General features: G+C 40.7%; 1 long non-coding RNA gene across 1 annotated transcript in view; it reads right to left on the reverse strand.

The window, feature by feature from the left end:
- Positions 1-16,701, reverse strand: part of LOC115115043 (uncharacterized) — a 94,090-nt gene extending 77,389 nt beyond the window's left edge. Inside the window, exons 1-2 of the long non-coding RNA XR_003861320.1 lie at positions 16,602-16,701; positions 16,434-16,500 (exon numbers count right to left, since the gene is read on the reverse strand). This is a non-coding gene — a long non-coding RNA (uncharacterized LOC115115043). The remainder of the gene's footprint in view (positions 1-16,433; positions 16,501-16,601) is intronic.
- Between the last annotated feature and the right edge of the window lie 320 nt (positions 16,702-17,021).

The raw sequence follows: 17,021 nt of genomic DNA on the forward strand, positions 1-17,021 counted from the left end.
GTGTTGATGTGTGACTGTACAATATGTCATTTTACTTTATAATGTTGTTTAAAAAAGTGTTTAATAAAAAATAAAATAAAGTTTTTTTCTTTATGTCTTTATGTCAACTGGCATGTTGGAATTTGTATAATTTAAATTGAATAATTAGTTTATCAAATTTAGCCTATAATTTGCACACTGATTTACATTTCATTTACAGTGTAAAATATTAATTGCTGCTATACAGAAATAAAATTTAATATTTACTGAACAAAAATGTCAACACAACATGTAAAGTGTTGGCCCCGCATTTCATAAGCTATAATAAAACATCCCAGAAATTGTCCATATGGAAACAGACGCCTCACTGGTCCTCAATTGGCAATTCCCACAAAACACCAGTCTCAACGTCAACAGTGAAGAGGCGACTCCGGGATGCTGGCCTACTAGGCAGAGTTCCTCTGTCCAGTGTCTGCGTTCTTTTGTCCATCTTAATCTTTTCTTTTTATTGGCCAGTCTGAAATATGGCTTTTTCTTTGCAACTCTGCCTAGTAGGCCAGCATCCCGGAGTTTCCTCTTCACTGTTGATGTTGAGACTGGTGTTTTGTGGGTACTATTTAATGAAGCTGCCAGTTGAGGACCAGGGAGGCGTCAGTTGTGCACCGGGGCCTCCCACTCCTCTTTCTATTCTAGTTAAAGACAGTTTGCGCTGTTCTGTGAAGGGAGTAGTATACAGCGCTGTACAAAATCTTCAGTTTCTTGGCAATTTCTCGCATGGAATAGCCTTCATTTCTCAGAACAAGAATAGAAGAAAAAAGAAAGTCTTTAAAAATCTGCCGTTTCCAGCTACAATAGTAACAATGTCTACACTGTATTTCTGATCAAATTTATGTTATTTTAATGGACAACAAATTAGCTTTTCTTTCAAAAACAAGGACATTTCTAAGTGACCCCAAACATTTGAACGGTAGTGTAGATTGACACTACCCTCATCAGAAACACTTATCAAATTACTCAGACATGCCATGTGTCATTAATGTGTTAATCATATTTCAACCCGCCAGGCGCGACACAAAAGTCAGAAATAACTATATAATTCATGCCTTACCTTTGAAGATCTTCTTCTGTTGGCAGTCCAATATGTCCAATAAACATCACAAATGGTCCTTTTGTTCAATTAATTATGTCATTAAATTTCCAAAATGTCCATTTATTTGGCGCATTTGATTCAGTAAAACATCAGTTCCAACTCGCCCATCATGACTACAAATTATCTAATAAATTACCTGTAATCTTGGTCCAAACATTTCAAACAACTTTCCTAATCCAACTTTAGGTATTTTAAAATGTAAATAATCTATAAAATTTAAGATGGGATAAACTGTGTTCAATAGTGGATAAAATTAAAGTGGAGCGAGCTTCAGGTCGCGCGCCCCAAACAAGAGTCCACTTGGCTTGACTACCAGAAAGGAAAGGGCTACTTCTTCATTACTCAAAGGAAAAACATCAACCAATGTCTATAGACAGTTGACATCTAGGGGAAGCCATAGGAACAGCAAGCATATTTCTATTAAAACGGGCTTGCCATAGAAATCTAATGGAAAACAGATTTCCCTGGATGGATTGTGCTCGGGGTTTCGCCTGCCAAATCAGTTCTGTTATACTCACAGACATTATTCAAACAGTTTTATAAACTTCAGAGTGTGTTCTATCCAAATACTATGCATATTCTAGCTTTTGGGCCTGAGTAGCAGGCAGTTTACTTCGGGCACGCTTTTCTTCCGGATGTGAAAATACTGTCCCAGAGAGGTTAAAGTAATGATGGATTGTCGTTTCTCTTTGCTTATTTGAGCTCTTCTTGCCATAATATTGACTTAGTGTTTTACCAAATAGAGCTATCCACCCCTACCTTGTCACAAAACAACTGACTGGCTCAAACGTATTAAGAAGGAAATAAATTAATTGAAATGCATTAAAATGCATTCCAGGTCACTACCCCATTAAGCTGGTTGAGAGAATGCCAAGAATGTGAAAAGCTGCCTCTTAAGGATTGGCCCCTTTTTAAAATGTTCTCCTAAAATGACGTACCCAAATCGAACTGCCTGTTGCTCAGGCCCTGAAGCAAGGATATGCATTTTCTTGGTACCATTTGAAAGGAAACACTTTGAGTTTGTGGAAATGTGAAAGGAGTGTAGGAGAATATAGCACATTAGATCTGGATAAAGATAATACAAAGGAAAAACAACAATTTTGTTGTATTTTATTTGTCCCATCATCTTTGAAATGCAAGAGAAAGGCCATAATGTATTATTCCAACCCAGGTGCAATTTAGATAGTGACCACTAGATGGCAGCATTGTACGTGCAAAGTGTTAGTGTGATCCAATGAATCATTGCATTTCTGATCCAAATTTTGCATCAAGACTGCCCAAATGTGCCTTATTTGTTTATTAATATATTTTCAGGTTCAAAACTGTGCACTCTCCTCAAACAATTGCATGGTATTATTTCACTGTAATAGCTACTGTAAACTGGACAGTGCAGTTAGATTAACAAGAATTTAAGCTTTCCGACAATATCCGATATGTCTATGTCCTGGGAAACGTTTTTGGTACTTACAACCTCATGCTAATCGCATTAGCCTACATTACCTCAACCACCCAGCAGGGGACACACCAATCCCGAAGAAGATTTATGGCAAATGTTGGCTACTTTGAAGATTTGTTTAACAATTTTTTGGTTATTACATGAAATAACACATATGGAAATATGTGTTATTTCATAGTTTTAATGTCTTCACTATTCTTCTACAATGTAGAAAATAGTTTTAAAAAATGGAATGGAACCAGTAGGTGTGTCCAAACTTTTGCTCGTACTGTATATAGCCAGCTTCAGACAAATGTTGTCCTTCAGTAACTCTTACAGTGCATTTGGAAAGTATTTGGATCCCTTAACTTTTTCCACATTTTGTTAGGTTACAGCCTTATTCTAAAATGGATTAAATCAATTGTAACACAATACCTTGAAATTACAAAGCAAAAACAGGTTTTCAGAAATGTTATTAAGAAACTAAAACGGAAATATTGGATTTACATAAGTATACCATTTACTCAGTACTTTGTTGAATCACCTTTGCAGTGATTACAGCCGTGATTCTTCTCGGATATGATGCTACAAGCTTAGCACACCTCTATTTGGGGAGTTTCTCCCATTCTTCTATAAGGTTGGATGGGGAGCGTCACTGCACAACTATTTTCAGGTCTCTCCAGAGATGTTTGATCGGGATCAAGTCCGGGCTCTGGGTCGGCCACTTAACGACATTCAGAGACTTGTCCCGAATCCACTTTGGCGTTGCCTTCGCTGTGTGCTTTGGGTCGTTGTCCTGTTGGAAGGTGAACCTTCAACCCAGTCTGAGGTCCTGACCACCCTGGAGCAGGGTACGTTGCTCCGTTCATCTTTCCCTCAATCCTGACTAGTCTCCCAGTCCTTGCCGCTAAAAAACATTCCAACAGCATGATGCTGCCACCGCCAGGCTTCACCGTAGGGATGATGCCAGGTTTCCTCCAGACATGACACAGAGCGTTCAGGACAAAGAGTTCAATCTTGGTTTCATCAGAACAGAGAATCTTGTTTCTCATGGTCTGAGTGTCACGGTTTTCGTCGTCTGAAGAAGAGGAAGAGGAATCATCGGACCAAAGCGCAGCGTGGTAAGTGTTCATGCTTTTCATTTTAACTGAACACTATAACAAAAATAACAAAGGGAATAACCGAAACCGAAACAGTCCTGTAAGGTGCAAAACACTAAACAGAAATTAACTACCCACAAAAACCATGTGGGAAAAAGCTTCCTAAGTATGGTTCCCAATCAGAGACAATGATAGACAGCTATCCCTGATTGAGAACCATACACAGCCAAAACAAAGAAATACAAAAACCAAAATAGAGACATAAAAAGCTCTAAGGTCAGGGCATGACACAGAGTCCTTTAGGTACCTTTTGGCAAACTCCAAGCAAGCTGTCATGTGCCTTTTACTGAGGAGTGTCTTCCGTCTGGCCACTCTACCATAAAGGCCTGATTGGTGGAGTGCTGCAGAGACGGTTGTCCTTCTAGAAGGTTCTCCCATCTCCACAGAGGAACTCTGGAGCTCTGTCAGAGTGACCATATGGTTCTTGGTCACCTCCCTGATCAAGGTCCTTCTACCACGATTTCTCAGTTTGTCCAGGAGACCAGCTCTAGGAAGAATCTCGGTGGTTCCAAACTTCAATGCTGCAGACATTTTTTGGTACCCTTCCCCAGATCTGTGCCTCGACACAATCCTGTCTCGGAGCTCTACGAGCAATTCCTTCGACCTCATGGCTTGTTTTTTTTCTCTGACGTCAACTGTAGGACCTTATATAGACAGGTGTGTAGCTTTCCAAATCATGTCCAATCAATTGAATTTACCACATGTGGACTTCAATCAAGTTGTCGAAACATCTCAAGGATGATCATTGGAAACAGGATGCACCTGAGCTAATTTTCAAGTCTCATAACAAATGGTCTGAATACTTATGTCAATAAGGTTTCTGTTTTTGTCTGTATAAAAAATGCATTTCTATTTGTCATCATCGGGTGTTGTGTGTAGATTGATGAGGATTTTAAAAATATATAATCCATTTTAGATTAAGGCTGTAACATAACAAAATGTGGAAAAAGGGAAGGGGTCTGAATACTTTCCGAATCCACTGTATATTCAGCCTGTGGCAACCATACACCATGCTCAACGCTGTACAATATTTATCTATTTGAATCTCTTTATTAAGAAAAAGGATTGCAATTGCAAATGTCAGTGGTGGCAATCCAATTGAAAACAGTTGGCAGTCCTATGTTTAAGCAGTGATTTGCCAGTTAAAACCTTAAGGAAAGATTACCTCGTTCACCCCTTCTTTAAAGTGTGCGTGCAACATGCTCAGGATGTAATGACTAAATCCTCTGAAACTATTTCCTTAAGTGTTTCTGTAGAGACATGCGATGGCAAATTAATTGTGGGTTTTACTGTACAGTGCAAAGCAGTTCAGGAAATTAACTTCAATTAATGCTAAGCCTTAGGTCTGTGTGATTTAGACAAGCCTTAGGTCTGTGTGATTTAGACTGTGGAGTTTACTGTAAATTAAGTATAACTATAATGAGCTCAATTGAATGGCTCAGCAATATATGTTGTATGTTAATTATGTGAATGACTAGACTCAAGAACAGGAATACAATGTGATCCATGATCTTACGGGATGCTTTAATTTAAGTTAATGTGTTCATAAAGAAATACAGGTTTTCCATGTGTACATTTGATTATAGTAATCCTATCAATAAGAAGGATGTTTTAAAATGTGTGTGTGTGTGTGTGTGTGTGTGTGTGTGTGTGTGTGTGTGTGTGTGTGTAGGGATGTTTTTGTATCCTGGCTGCAGGAGCTTAGTAATGCTTTTCCCTCATCAATACCCAGCATGCTCTGGAAACATGGCCCTCTGTAGATGCTGACATTGCCTGTCCCCTCCCACCACACACACACACACACACACACACACACACACACACACACACACACACACACACACACACACACACACACACACACACACACACACACACACACACACACACTTTTAAATAATTTCCTAGCACCTTAATCACAGCTAAGCCACTAACTGATCCATGACAGATATGAGGAGCAACTTGAGCATGCTAACAGGGTTCTATTCTTTTCATCCATTTATTTATTGTCTCTCGTTTTAGAGATAATATTTTGTCTCTGTTAACAGGCCTCTAGACGCTGGTCGGGTATTAATTAAAATCGAAATACTAAATATTGATTGATACGTTATCAGTGCATAGCAGTTGGTCCTCGGGCTATTGATCCGCCCTGTGATTTATTATCATATTTAAGAAAAATCATTTTGTGTGATTATAAGAGGTAATGGACTTTTAGTGAGGGTTGTAATTCTTGTTTGTATCACGTTTGTTGTGTGGGAGGCGGGAGACGATTTCTCAATCGCAGTCGGAGATCACCGATATCCTTGGAGCTGCTCTCCCTTGCGTAAGAGAAAGATCTTGGCCTCTGTCATTGGGAATAATGGGTATTGGGATTACCTCTTTAATCACAACAAAGATTAACAGATGGTATGAGAGCAGTTATTAGCAAACATCTTGCACTCATCAAATCAATAAGTTGATTTGTAATCAGGTTGTTGGTGGGTGTAGGTGGAAAGGGGAGCCGGGGACTGTTCCCAGTGAAAGATCCTGGCAATCAGAGGCTTCTGTGTAGCAATTACCTCTCAGCAAAATAGGTGCTCTTCCTCTTCAATCTGGCAGGCCTCCAAAACACAAGGCAGACAGATAGGAACATGGAACATTAACACACTGACACATACACTGCATGAGTAACCCTGTTTCTGAAACACCCTCGGATGCGATTGATACATTTCCATGTCAGTGTTCTAACTTGTCAGAATATCTCATGACGTTGTGAAGTGTCCCTGTGAAATACGAGACCGGTGTCTCTATGTTCTTAGAAAACAAAATGGCAAACGCTGCACGCTTCCGTGAGGAATTAACGTTACTATAGATTCGAAAGACGAGGATTCCACAGCCAAGTGTAAGGAGAGAGAGAGAGAGAGAGAGAGAGAGACAGAGAGAGAGAGAGAGAGAGAGAGAGAGAGAGAGACAGAGAGATAGCAGACTGGGGACCTGGCAAACCCAGACATGAATTCAACAAGTCAAGGACTACTTACACAAAGCTGTTTCCAGCTGTAGCCTCAGTGACCTGGGCCTTAGCGGCATCATTTTAATAAGCCTTTTGATTCATATACACCACGTTGTTCTAATTGACGCTGTCTCTTTATCATGGTAATGCTCTACTCTGCCTTTTCACATGCAGAACCCACAGTGCTGTCTGCAGCTCTTTTTAGTTGTTTTTTTGTTATTGCATGCTGCACATATGAATGTCAGACACACAACTGTCCATATTAGAGGGGGGGAAGCGCTTTTTTGAAAAGAGAGTTTTGTTCTCTCTGTGAGAGTTCTGAATCCAGCTTGGTTTCTTTGTTTGTATTATATTATATTATACTCGATAAGTATGCTGTCTCATGCTTGTACTGACTACAACTTTTCCATTTTTCTATGTTGGATCTGACTCAGGGAGAGGTAGATGCAAATCAGTAAAAAGGAGAAATTGAAGAAACACATTCTGTTAAACTTGGGGCGGCAGGTAGCCTAGTGGTTAGAGTGTTGAGCCAAAAACCAAAATGTCGCTGGATCAAATTCCTGAGCTGACAAGGTAAAAAATATGTTGTTCTACCCCTGAACAAGGCAGTTAACCCACTGTTCCCTGGTAGGCTGTCAATGTAAATAAGAATCTGTTCTTAACTGACATGCCTAGTTAAATAAAGGTTACATAAAAAATAAAAAATAAATTAACAACCAATTTTCTCCATCTAAGATCATTGCAGTGTTCAATGATTTATGTGGATTAGTCCCATGGCCTTTAGCATTTCACTTTGGTGAGCAACACCCTTTTTTCTCTCTATTCACTGGCTTCCGGACAGCTTCCAGACAACACATTTGTTCACATTGAGGAGTATCAGCTTAAGTGACTTTTTGCTTCTGCTTTTAGGGCACCCAAGGGCTGCCGAGCTTTCGAGCATTTCAATAGACCCTACTTGTTCGCATTGAAACCCCCTTCCGTGGTAGAGACCAAGGGAGTTCAATTAAACATGGCTGATGCAGGATAAGGTAATGTGGATTGAAAGGAAACAGTCATTGGAGGAGAGCTCCAGAAACACACATTTTCCACCTTAGCGGATTGGTGCATTCATTACAACAAGAACTAACTACTCATGCGTGAAGAATCTATGTGGGCAATCGCTCTCTTTCATTCTCTCTTTCGCACTCTTTCTCAGACACCACGCGTGCACGCAAGCGTGTGCACACATACACGTTGTTAGCCCATACCCTCTACAAACAATGCCTTAATGTTGTGATATTCATTTCTAATCAAACACATGGTTAGTTAAGTCACCTGAGCACTATCCGTCCCTCCCGACACTGTCAGATATGCACTTACCAAGGCCAAGGGTGCCAAAACAATGACAGTCCGGCGTAACTGATGCTGTTTAAAAATTCAAAGGCCTCTATTGAACAGACAATGTGGCACACATACCACTGGTCTAGAGACCCCAGATCCCCCCCATGGTCTGCCTCCTGTCCAACACAGACAGTCTCTCAGTCTCACGATCTTCGACCACTTTAAGTGCATGTCTTATGCTAACATGCCTCCCTCCCTCTAGACGCCTCCGATTTAAATTAGGTACGTTTAGCATCACATACTGTATGTGAACTTTACGTTACAATTATGAACAGGGAATTGTCATTATGCGGAATGTTGGTGTATAAAGCATCAACTGTCATTTTAATATCGATTAAACAAACAAAGGTAAAATGATTTATAATGTCCGTGCCAATTTTTTTTTCTGAAACACACACATATTATAGACTGAAACTCGCAAAACTATTTTAGATGCATGTGCACGCACAAAAGCACGCGCAGAAAGACACACACAGACGAAGATGCAGGGAGACACACATAAGCACACACGCGCACCGGGTGTCACTTGTCTAGTGGTTAATATCTTTCCAAGGTCAGGCCTGGCAAGGAATTCCAATGCGATTAAGTGTCATCATTGAGGCTTTAGCCCTTTTCTGCTCATTGTTCTTGGAAATGGCATTAGAGCCACAGCTGACCAGACCAAGGCCTCAAAGTAATTGCTGTACAATCTCTCCTCCACACCGGCTACGTTCCTTCAACGCTGGATATATCTAACAGCCACCTCTACCACACACATATACTCCATGCACACGTACGCACGCACACACGCACAGATGTGTACACACACATGCAAGCACCCACTTGCACGCACGCACACACACACACGCACACACACACACAAAAACTCATGATAATGCATTATGAGAATCGCTGAAAAATAGTTATTAAATTCAGTTATGCACTAGTGTCTTTTCCCTGCATGAGAATCTGACTGGTTAAGTTAAGGGCTAAGGTTTGGGATAGGGTTGAAACAGAAACGACTTGACTGTTAAGTTTAAGCATGACTTCTGAATGGTTAAAGGAAGGCAGGCAAAGGTCTCCACAACAACAACAAAAAGCACAACACTACATAATAATGCTAATTTAGGCTTCATTAAATAGGTCTCAACAACATTTTTGTCTTTGACTACAATTTAGGTGTACTTTCTGCTTTTTGGTGAAGATTTTCTGGCCATAGAATGCAAGGATTACATCGTTTGAGGGCAAAAAAATACTTACTGCAAGGAGCACAAGCTAGAGACAAGGATTTTATGAGTCATTTTATGGATGAGAAATGATACTGATATGATGTGAGAAGACACTTGTGTATCTGGGAAATAAACATGTACGTCAATAATAATGACTCATCTGCAAATAATGAGATATGATCAAGCTAGTTAGATAGCTATAGCTAGACAGTGTATTTCAATTGATAAGACTTGTTGTATGACACAACACATGTACACTGAACTAAAATATAAACGCAACATGTAAAGTGTTGGTCGCATGTTTCATGAGTTGAAATAAATGGTCCCAGAAATGTTCCATATGCACAAAAAGCTTGTTTCTCTCAAATTTTGTGCACAGATTTCTTTACATCCCTGTTTGTGAGCATGTCTCCTTTGCCAAGGTAATCCATCCACATGACAGGAAAGCATATCAAGAAGCTGATTAAACAGCATGATCACTACACAGATGCACCTTGTGGCGGGGACAATAAAAGGCCATTCTAAAATGTGCAGTTTTGTCACACAACACAATGCCACAGATGTCTCAAGTTTTGAGGGAGCACGCAATTGTCATGCTGACTGCAGGAATGTCAACCAGAGCTGTTGCCAGGTCATTGAATGTTCATTTCTCTTCAATAAGCTGCCTCCATCATTGTTTCAGAGAATTCGGCAGTATGTCCAAATGGCCTCACAACCGCAGACCACGTGTAATCACGTCAGCCCAGGACCTCCACATCTAGTTTTTTTCACCTGCAGGATCTTCTGAGACCAGCCACCCAGGCAGCTGATGAAACTGTGGGTTTGCACAACAGAATAATTATTGCACAAACTGTCAAAAACCGTCATAGGGAACTCATCGTCCTCATCAGGGTCTTGACCTGACTGCAGATCGGCATTGTAACCGACTTCAGTTGGCAAATGCTCACCTTCGATAATCACTTGCACATTGGAGAAATGTGCTCTTCACAGATGAATTTGAGTTTCAACTTGACCGGACAAATGGCAGACAGTGTGTATAATGTCGTGTGTGCGAGCGGTTGCTGTTGTCAACGTTGTGAACAGAGTTCCCATGGTGGCGGTGGGGTTATGATATGGGCAGGCATAAGCTACGGACAATGAACACAATTGCATTTTATCGATAGCAATTTGAATGCATGGAGATACCGCGACGAGATCCTGAGGCCCATTGTCGTGCCATTCATCCACCACCATCACCTCATGTTTCTGCATGATAATGCACGGACCCATATCGCAATGATCTGTACACATTTCCTGGAAGCTGAAAATATCCCAGTTCTTCCTTGCCCTGCATTCCCACCAGACATGTCACCCATAGAGCATGTTTGGGATGCTCTGGATTGACGTGTACGACAGCGTGTTCCAGTTCCCGCAAATATCCAGCAACTTCGCACAGCCATTGAAGAGGAGTGGGACAACATTACACAAGCCACAATCAACAACCTGATCAACTCTATGTGAAGGAGATGTGTCGCCCTGCATGAGGCAAATGGTGCCTTCACCACATACTGACAGTTTTTTAAATCCACTCCCCTACCTTTCTTTTTAGGTATCTGTGACTAACAGATGTATATCTCTATTAACAGTCGTGTGAAATCCATAGATTCGGGCCTACTGAATTGATTTAAATTGACTGATTTACATATTTGAACTGTAACTCAATAAAATCCTTGAAATTGTTGCATGGTGTCTTCATATTTTGTTCAGTGTACAGTGAATGTTAGCTAGCTAGCTAGAAAAATTGTTTCCCACTAAGTAAACCATCTAGCCATTGGTGCTGCAGCCAGCAAGCTAACTAGCTAACCAAAATATGGCTAACTACATGGAAATAATTCAGCAGATTTGACCATATATAGCTAGCTAGTCCCTTTCTGACAATTGTACTGTGGACCCAAGATTAGCTAGCTGGATAGCTAGCTAATAAACATTAGCTATCCCAACTGTGGCTTAGCTAGTCAAGAACATCCATGATCTTGATCTTCCCTGGTGAATTTGCATAAACCCGACCGACAAGAATGTCACAGTGCAGCACTAGTGAAAATTGAAAACTATTTTGATATCCTGGCACCGGATTAATTCCTGACTGGAATAGCTGGTCCAATGTGAAATAGAGTTCCAATTTTATTTATCAACAGTACAATATCCAGCAGGTGAGCAGATTGTGCACTAAAATCCGCTAACTTTGAACCATAATTTTCAAGCATTCCTGTCACGCCCTGAACATAGAGAGCCTTTTTATGTCTCTATTTTGGTTTGTTCAGGTGTGATTTGGGTGGGCATTCTGTTCTATTTTCTATGTTTTTGTATTTCTTTGTTTTGGCCAGGTATGGTTTTCAATCAGGGACAGCTGTCTATCGTTGTCTCTGATTGGGAATCATACTTAGGCAGCCTTCTTTCCCTGTTGTTTTGTGGGTAGTTGACTTTGTTACAGGCATTAATAGCCGAAGTTAAGCTTCACGGTCGTGTCCTTGTTTTATTGGCTACATTTCTATAAATAAAAGGAATATGTATGCTCGTTATGAGCTGCACTTTGGTCCACTTATTCCTTCCAGGAAGACGGCCGTGACAATTCCAAAAGAGCATGTTGTTAGGTAGCCGTCCCTCTTTGTGTGTTATATCAAGGATACAACATCTACCTTGACAATTATATTACTGCAGATCATTTTTATGATGTATTTAGCTGTTGTATGTAGAAAGGTTTGGAAAAACAGGGAAACCTTTGCCTGTGACCTGTAAGTTAAAAACTTTGGTTTGGAATAGGTTTTACAACAAGAAAACTAAAAACGAGTGCCTAGCAATGTATACTCGTGGCTTGCTAGAGTGTTTTTATATATTTTTTGCCCCTAATGGCCATTATTCACGTAATCTCCCGATGGGGACCTGGATGAACGTGTGTGTGTGTGTGTGTGTGTGTGTGTGTGTGTGTGTGTGTGTGTGTGTGTGTGTGTGTGTGTGTGTGTGTGTGTGTGTGTGTGTGTGTGTGTGCGCGTGTGTCCATGAGCACACATGCACACACACAGACGTGCACACATGTGTTGATACAGTTATCTCTTCACATCACGAGCACAGATAGCTGCCCCAACACACGCTCTCACATACACAAACTGCTTTATCTTCAAAGAGATGCTCCTGATTTCATGCCTGCGAAACTCACAGCATTATTTCATATTCAGTCACTCATCACTGAAATATTTTTTTCTGTAGCAATGCCAGAATTTGGCACGTACAACTTAGCAATAAAAATAACTACATTATGAAAAGATAAGAACACATCTATGACACTCTGAATGTGGTGAAAATATACAGGATATAGGGCCTAAGTGATCCAGACTACAGTAGCAGGGAGCAGTGTTCACTAGGATGGCAAAACGTTCTGGAGTGTGAAAGGTTAAAGTATGGTACAGGCTCTGTATTGGTTCATCCAAGATGATTTTGAGTGTAAAGATGGTCTAAGAGATTCTAGTAGGGCCCATCATTCTACTCCCAGGAGGATTAATTCAAGTTTAGCACTGACTAAGCGAACTTTGACGACTCCCATTTCTCAGTCAAGAGTATAGTCGAGTCAGGATTGGGGTCAATTCCATTTCAGGTCAATTCAGAAAGTAAGCCAAATTCAAATTCTAAATGTTCCTCATTGAAAAGCATTGAAGAGAATTGGAATTTCTGTGTACTTCCGAATTGACTGGAACTGAAATGGAATAGATACCAACCCTGGTCCGATTATAATCTGCCATAGCCCTGACCCCTGGGACAAGGATCAGAATCACACTATGATGAAACTGACACATTGCGTTACGTGACATTACATGCCACAGGAAGAACAACGACAAGAGTCCGGTATAACCTCCCCCCCCCCCCCCCCCCAAAAAAAAAACGATATTTTGACAACTCATTCATACTGTATCTGTCTTCAGGGGCGATCATCTCTTGTTTCTCCACACGTGCCACAATATTGTCTGACACTGACAGATCCACCAAATATGTTTTGTTTGTGTGCTGAGCTGGTAACACATGGGTCCTGTCAATGCGTCCGGTTGCATTTGGTACACTGCCTATCACGACCAATTTGACACGTTGTTCTTTCTTGAAAACGATGAACATTTCACTGCGTCTCCCGTGCCAACTCAAAGTCCAATTACACCCAAGCTACAAATTTAATTACAGTAGCAGATTAAATTGGTCAACTCAATTCATTTTAATAAGGCTTGATTGGGCCAGTCAGATCAAATTTTACTAATCTCCGGTACAAGACCTTTGTTTCCTTTTTAGTTAATCTTGCCTAATTTGAAACCGTGTAAACATTAACTCAACGTGCATTTTTGTGTCAAATCACTTAATATTGACTATGCTATGACATCTGATAGGTAAATCAGACAGTATTGTTAGTATAAATATACAGCCAAATACCTAGCAAGCTAGCACACAGTGTTGCTAACTAGCAAGCTAGCTAGTTAGCCAGCACACAGTGTCACACCAGCTTCCCGCCTGCTGTGCTAGAGGCGGGGGCAACCGGTACACAATGTCCTTCACCCTCGTTTGTCGGGCACACTCAAAAGTGTCACACAGGCATGCAGATGTGTTGCTCGTGGGGGTGCATGCAGGAAACAATGGGATGCTCGGGGACACAGGAATGCTCCAAATTGCGTGCTGCAGTTGCACACTATTGCAAGGATCTGGCAACAGGTGTGTGTGTGTGTGTGTGTGTGTGTGTGTGTGTGTGTGTGTGTGTTATATACAGTACCAGTCAAAAGTTGACACACATACTCATTCCATGGTTTTTCTTTATTTTTACTGATATAAAATAATACTGAAGACTTCAAAACTATGAAATAACACATAAGGAATCATATAGTAACCAAAAAAGTATTAAACTAAATATTTTAGATTCTTCAAATTAGCCACCCTTTGCCTTTGACAGCTTTGCACACTCTTGGCATTCTCTCAACCAACTTGTTGAGGTAGTCACCCGGAATGCATTTCAATTAACAGGTGTGCCTTGTTAAAAGAAAATGTGTGGAATTTCTTTCCTTCGAATGTGTTTGAGCCAATCAGTTGTGTTGTGACAAAGTAGGGGTGGGATACAGAAGATAGACCTATATGGTAACAGCTCAAATAAGCAAAGAGAAATGACAGTTCATCAGAGTTACCTCTGCTGCAGAGGATAAGTTCATTTGACTTACCAGCCTCAGAAATTGCATCCCAAATAAATGCTTCACAGAGTTCAAGTAACAGACATCTCAACATCAACTGTTTAGAGGAGACTGCGTGAATCAGGCCTCCAGGGTCAAATTTCTGCAAAGAAACCACAACTAAAGTACTCCAATAAGAAGAAGATACTTGCTGATACTTGTTGTCCTTTGGTCTGGAGTCCAAATTGGAGATTTTTGGTTCCAACCGTCATGTCTTTGTGAGATGCGGTGTGGGTGAACTGATGATCTCTGCATGTGTAGTTCCCACCGTAAAGCATGGAGGAGGAGGTGTTATGGTGTGGGGGTGCTTTGCTGGCTACACTGTCTGTGATTTATTTAGAATTCAAGGCACACTTAACCAGAATGGCTACCACAGCATTCTCCAGCGATATGCCATCCCATCTGGTTTGGGCTTAGTGGGACTTGTTTTTCAACAGGACATTGACCTATCACACCTCCAGGCTATGTAAGGGCTATTTTACCAAGGAGAGTGATGAAGTGCTGCATCAGATGACCTGGTCTCCACAATGACCCGACCTCAATCAAATTGAGATGGTTTGGGATGAGTTGGACCACGGGGTGAAGGAAAAGCAGCCAACAAGTGCTCAGCATATGTGGGAACTCCTTCAAGACGCTGGAAGAAGCTGGTTGAGAGAATACCAAGAGTGTGCAAAGCTGTCATCAAGGCAAAGGGTGGCTACTTTGAAGAATATAAAATATATTTTGATTTGTTGAAGACTTTTTTGCTTATTTCATAGTTTTGATGTCTTCACCATTATTGTACAATGTAGAAAATAGTAAAAAATAAAGAAAACCCTTGAATAAGTAGGTGTTCTAAAACCTTTGACGGTTAGTGTATATATGTGTGGGTCGGTGTCTGTGTACGCTTGCATGCACAGCCAGGTCACCCTTGTTACAAGTAAGTATTTGACTTCCATCCATTTCGGGAGGGGATGTGGAAAGTGGTCCCTAGGGGCAACAGTGAGCACTGTTACCGTCAAGTAAATTTTGGTTCTGCTAGGGCTTTGTGGATGGGGTTGGTGGGTGAGTGTAAGCATCTGCCTCTGATTAGGAAATAGTTCTAAATATTTTAGTTTTAAGCCCTATCCCAAACTTGACCCTTCCTTCACTATTCGGAGTTAAATGCCGAACCTTAAGAATTTAATTCCTGAACTTAACCTTAAACACTTCGAAATGTGACTTTTGAGAAACATGTGGATGGATGTCTAATGCTGTGCCTGTGAGAGCTGGGGTTGTGGTGTGGTGTCCTGAAATTGAAACAATAACCACAGATTTAAATATATCAAGCAAATAGATTCCGAGTTCCATGACATGAACTGGTGTGTGTCTGTTATATAATACATCTGCTCTGAGATGTGACCCACTGTTGGTTTAGTTCTGACTTTGGGCTATGACAAACCAATACAAAATTATTTAATAAAATAGACCACTGGGGTAATCTATGTACTGGATTTTGTCATATATTTAATCAACAAAGCCCAGCAAGACAATTTACTTCAGAGCTGTGGCCTATGATGAAATGTTTAGCCCCAGACAAAACTATGCGCATTGGTGAGGGAGGTGGCTTGTACAACGCATCCTATCGGATTAGAAATCACAATAGCACAAGTCGCAGCAACGGGAACTCTCTCTGTGTTTTAGCAAATTTGAGACATGAATAACGAAACATTGACTACTGCGGATATTCCCCTCAAAATACTGTGATGAATGTTGATGTATTACCTCCAACAGATAAATGACCACCCCACACAAACACGTTTCTGTTATAACACAGCTACATAGGATAAATGACGAAGATTACTTTCATTTGCTTATTCGTCCCTATGCATGCAATAGGCTACATCCCCTTTACAACGACTAGGACTGTAAAAGCAACACTTTACCTTCAAGTCCCATTGAAACAGTCTCGCGGCCCCCTGTGTATCCTTTGAAGTAGATACTGTAGGCTATCTGTTCATCGCAGGGTGTTTGGAAAGAGTATGGAATACAAGTCAGCCGGTACATTTTATGTTAACAATACAGTACTAGCAGTAGAAGTGCCCTGTTCTTACCTTACGACACAAATCCAGGGGGAAAGGACTAAAACGGTTGTTTGGGTGATTACGTGTTTCTTGTTTGCCTCATTCCCCCCCTCCCTTTACCAGCGCACTCTCCCTCAAGGAGCGGATACAGACAGAGTGCACGGTTAATAGCATATGTGCAACAAACATTTTATTGTAAGCCTAATACAGTCATCATTAGGCTAACAGTGTTAAAAGGCAGAAGAGTTGTATTTTCGTATCAGGTTCACAAAATAGTTATACGTATATTTTATGCATGTGTTTGCTGGGCTATTCGAGTTATTGATAATCTCCATATGTTTTTAATCCAATGCCAACAAAACTACTCATTTACAAATCCTAATTTTCCATTAAAATAAATATCCAACTCAAACTCCAAAGAAAACGCCATAACTGTCCACAGCTGCATCA

The sequence above is a fragment of the Oncorhynchus nerka genome, linkage group LG3 (assembly GCF_034236695.1).
Source record: "Oncorhynchus nerka isolate Pitt River linkage group LG3, Oner_Uvic_2.0, whole genome shotgun sequence".
Taxonomy (NCBI): Eukaryota; Metazoa; Chordata; class Actinopteri; order Salmoniformes; family Salmonidae; genus Oncorhynchus; species Oncorhynchus nerka.